General features: G+C 42.7%; 1 non-coding gene across 1 annotated transcript; it reads right to left on the reverse strand.

The window, feature by feature from the left end:
• Nucleotides 1-249: 249 nt before the first annotated feature.
• LOC148553366 (small nucleolar RNA R71) lies at nt 250-353 on the reverse strand. Its single transcript, XR_015892786.1, has one exon. It is a non-coding gene; the product is annotated as a small nucleolar RNA R71 (small nucleolar RNA).
• Nucleotides 354-4,696: the final 4,343 nt, after the last annotated feature.

The raw sequence follows: 4,696 nt of genomic DNA on the forward strand, positions 1-4,696 counted from the left end.
AACAACTGTTCGTTCGGAGGAAGTGTCCAAGAAGACCCCAATCAACATCTAACCACATTCTTGAGAATATGTGACACAGTGAAGTCTAATGGTGTTCATCCTGACGCCTATAGACTGCTCTTATTTCCATTCTCACTCAAGGATAAGGCAGCCAAGTGGCTGGAGTCTTTCCCAAAGGAGAGCTTGACAACTTGGGCAGATGTGGTGAACAAATTCTTAGCAAGATTTTACCCCCCTCAACGAATCAATAGGCTGAGAGCTGAGGTCCAAACTTTCAGGCAACAAGATGGTGAGACTCTGTATGAAGCATGGGAGAGGTTTAAGGACCTGACAAGGAGGTGTCCACCTGACATGTTCAACGAATGGGTGCAGCTGCACATTTTCTATGAAGGGCTCTCTTATGAGTCAAAGAAGGCCGTAGACCATTCATCCGGAGGATCTTTGAACAAGAAGAAGACCATTGCGGAGGCCATAGATGTCATTGAAACTGTAGCAAAGAATGACTACTTCTATGCTTCTGAAAGAGGGAACACTAGAGGAGTGATGGAGCTAAACAATGTAGATGCTCTACTGGCTCAGAACAAGCTCATCACCAAGCAGCTGGCTGACCTAACCAAGAAGATGGAGAGGAACCAAGTAGCAGCAATCACTACTTCATCAACAACCCAAGAAGGAGTGAATGAAGAAGCATAGGGAAGTCAGGAGCAAGTCAACTACATTGGGAATTCACCTAGGCAAAACCATGATCCATACTCCAAGACCTACAACCCTGGATGGAGGAATCACCCAAACTTTGGGTGGGGAAATCAACAAGACCAAAGCTTTGATCAAAGACGCCCAAATCCCAACAATGCAAGCCACCAACATTTCACATCTAGACCATATCAACACCCCCATAACAACACCTCTCCACATCCACATCAAAACCAAAATAACTTACCTCATCCTTCCACCTCTAATCCCGATCTACAATCATTTGATGACAGACTCTCAAGGATTGAGAACCTACTTGAAGGCATAGGCAAGGAGATTCAAGACAACAAGGTGTTCAAGGAGGAAGTGCGAGCCAGTTTCAAGAACCAGGGAGACATAATCAAGAGGTTGGAATCTCAAGTGGGGTACCTCTCTGAGCAAATTCCCAAACCCACAGATGGATTCCCAAGTGACACAGAGAAGAATCCGAGAGGTGAAACAAAGAAAGTAAGATGGGAAGATTGCAAGATGGTCACTATAAGTGATAAGGAGACTGAGGACAAGCCAAGCAAGCTGTCAGAACAACCTGAAGATACCTCAGTAGATAAGAAGGAAAAAGATTACCAAGAACCAGAAATCTCAAAACAGGAGCTGCTGAGACTCTATGCACCTTTTCCCCAACTGCTCAATGGTGCTGTGGAGAAGAGAATATACTCAAGGTTTCTAGATTTGTTTGCATCTCTGCATGTTAACATACCATTCATCAAGACTATTCAACACATGCCTGCATACATCAAGTATATGAAGGAGCTGCTTCCCAGGAAAAGCTCACTCAAAGGAGGCCAAACTATAGTGATGAACAAGGAGTGCAGTGCCCTCATTCAACCACAGTTGCCTACAAAAGGAAAAGATCCAGGGAGTTTTCATGTCCCCTGTGCCATAGGAGGAACAATGTTTGATAAAGGACTCTGCGATTTGGGAGCAAGCATCAACTTAATGCCCTTATCCCTGGTGAAAAGGCTGAAGATCAATGAGATAATGCCCACAGATGTAGTCATCAGGTTGGCAGACAAAACTCAAAAACAAGCAATAGGAGTGGTGGAAAATGTGTTGGTAAAGGTTGGGAAATACTTTCTTCCCACAGACTTTGTCATTCTAGACATGGAAGATAGTTACACTCACCCAATCATATTGGGAAGACCATTCCTAGCTACAGCCAGAGCACTCATAGATGTGGAGCGAGGAGAGTTAATATTGAGGATCCATGATGAACAGCTCAGCTTTAATGTCTTCAAACTCTCACAAGAATCAGACCAAGAGAACAAAGAACCAAGCAAAGATCATAATGAGATGCTGACAGAGGAAGCAAGCACTGAGGCACAACTAGCCCATCTGGGAAAGCCCTTGCTTGATGAACAAGGAAATAAGCAGTTATCACAGCTCAAGGAAAAGCTGGAGAAACCTAAACCACCAGAGACATGTGAAGACAACAACAAAATTCCCTTAGAAGAAGAAGTCACAAAGAGCAAGGCAACATCAAAAGGGACAAAGAAGAAGGTACCAAGGGGGTGGAGGAACAAGAAGATCCCTATAGAGGACTTCTCTCCATGGGATAAAGTAATCTCAGCTTACTTCCCAGATATCCCCCCTAATCTCCCCACTGTACCATCTCATTACCTAAGGTCTTCACTATCAACAGAGTTCTCTCCTTGGAACATGTAGATATCATTGATACAACCAATGGATATAAGTCCACAGCAAGAGGGGAGGACTTTAAGCATTACCAACCACCCTGATGAGGGAGAAACGTCAAGCTAGTGACGCTAAAGAAGCGCTTCATGGGAGGCAACCCATGTTTTATATACTTTTAGAAAATAGTGAATAAGTCAATATTCATGAATCCTAACCCAAACTTGACAAACACTTGGTGAAATCCTTATATTGCAGTATATAGTGAAGAACAAGTTTTGGTGTTCAAAGCATGCCAAGAAAGCATGAATGCAGCTGAGAGCATGCTAGTCTTGGAGCTTTGAATAGAACTTTTCATCACAGTGCTCCAAACTAAGTTTGGTGTCACCCCATGGTGCCACCAATGTGCATATAAGGATGCACAGTTAGTTAGAATTCATGAATAAACAATCTAATCTTTTCTTCTTTTTATTATTCTAGCCGTAAAGTTTAAATTATTTTTTTATAATATTAATTCTTACTTTTCTTATTTTATCTTTATAGGGAAAAGGAGAGGAACATTGAAGGAGATTGATTAGACAACTAAATGAGAAGGGTTCGGCCACTTCATGAAGAGAAACTATACACTTGTCTCAAGAAGGAATGCATTGGAAAATGTTGCCATGCAACATTGAAGAAAGGAGAATCTTGAAGGCCGAACCAATAAACCTCATAAAGTGATGATCCTTGTCCTTTCTCCATGCACAACCCCAACCGTCCATCAAGCAACCATTCCATCAATCCACACCCTCCATTCACTCACAATCTCCCTATATAAGTGAGTCCTAGTGCATACTTATCCCTCACACTCAAATTCCCACTCTCCACACTTAACACTTTTGGCGTCCAAAAACCTCTTCATTACACCTCATCCTAACCAACCAAATTCCTCATCTATCCCTACCTTCCAATCCCCTCACACAGCAACTCAAATTTATGGCATCGTCAAGCTCCAAGAGGCAAAAAAGGAAGGAACCAATGGAGAGCATTCCTTTCAATGAGAAGAGATTCAAAACTGCCTTCCATGAACAAGAATTTGAGCGGATAAAGCTCAAAAAGATACTGCCCGAGTTGACCTTCCAATTCAATGAAGATGAGTGCCCACATATTCGGGAGAAAATTGAAAAAAGAGGGTGGCAAAGGCTCACTGATCCAAAGGGGAAGATCAATGCAAACCTCATCAAAGAGTTCTACGCAAATATGGTTAGAGAAGACAAAACCAGGGCTCTAACCTTCAAAAGCTATGTAAGAGGAAAGGAGGTGGACTTCAGCCCAAATGCTATAACAAGAACTCTTCACCTGAAATCACCATATTTTGATGAGCGCAGTTATCATGCAAGGATAAGTAAAAGCCAAGACAATGATGAGCTCACAGAAATCGTGACTGACATCTGTGTTATAGCAGCTGACTGGAAAAAGGTATGGAGATGGGAGACCCCGGTTCATCAAGAGGGGAAACCTTAGCCCAGAAGCCAAGGGGTGGTTTGAACTCGTGAGGAGGTCTATCCTCCCAGCTGCAAATAATTCAGAGGTCAATATTAATCGAGCGACTATGGTACATTGCCTAGTACAAGGTGGAGAAATCAATGTGCATGAACTGATAGCTGAAGGAATTCAAGATTCAGCTAAGAAGCTTGAATCAGGTGCCAGATTTTGGTACCCCAGCACCATTCTCAGATTGTGCACAAAGGCCAAGGTGGTCTTTGAGGATAGCAATCCAGACTGGGTGAACCCAGGGAGGCTAATGACAATCCAGCGTCTGGTCTATACTACACCTGCTCAGCAACAAAGAAGGCCACAAATAGGGAAACTAAAAGCAAAAGAAGGAGCTCACCAAGAGGAGTCTCATCAGGAAGAATATCAACAAGAAGAGCATCCTTACCCAGCCGACTTGAATATGAAGTACCTTCTAAAAGCCATTGAAGATTTGAGGATGAGACATATGGAAGGACAAGAGCAAATACTAAACCTTTAGTCCAACTGGATGAGACAACAAGAAGAGTGGTAGAAACAACAAATGGAGCAGCAACTGGAACAACACTCCCAGTTCACTCAATCAGCGGCAAATAGCTCAGATGAAAGTATTCAATGAGTTCACTGTACTTAATGAAAGACGGCAACTACATAGGGAGGAGTTCAACATAAACACTCAGGCCAAGTTGAACTACATGTCTAGTCATATGCATCATCTACACTATGCCATTCCTACATATGATGAGGTCCAAAAAGATTTTGTAGAACAAGAAGAGAGGAAGGTGAAACAGCAGAAGGAAAC

Source organism: Arachis ipaensis, chromosome B7 (genome assembly GCF_059453495.1).
Source record: "Arachis ipaensis isolate K30076 ecotype BB chromosome B7, ASM5945349v1, whole genome shotgun sequence".
NCBI lineage: Eukaryota > Viridiplantae > Streptophyta > Magnoliopsida > Fabales > Fabaceae > Arachis > Arachis ipaensis.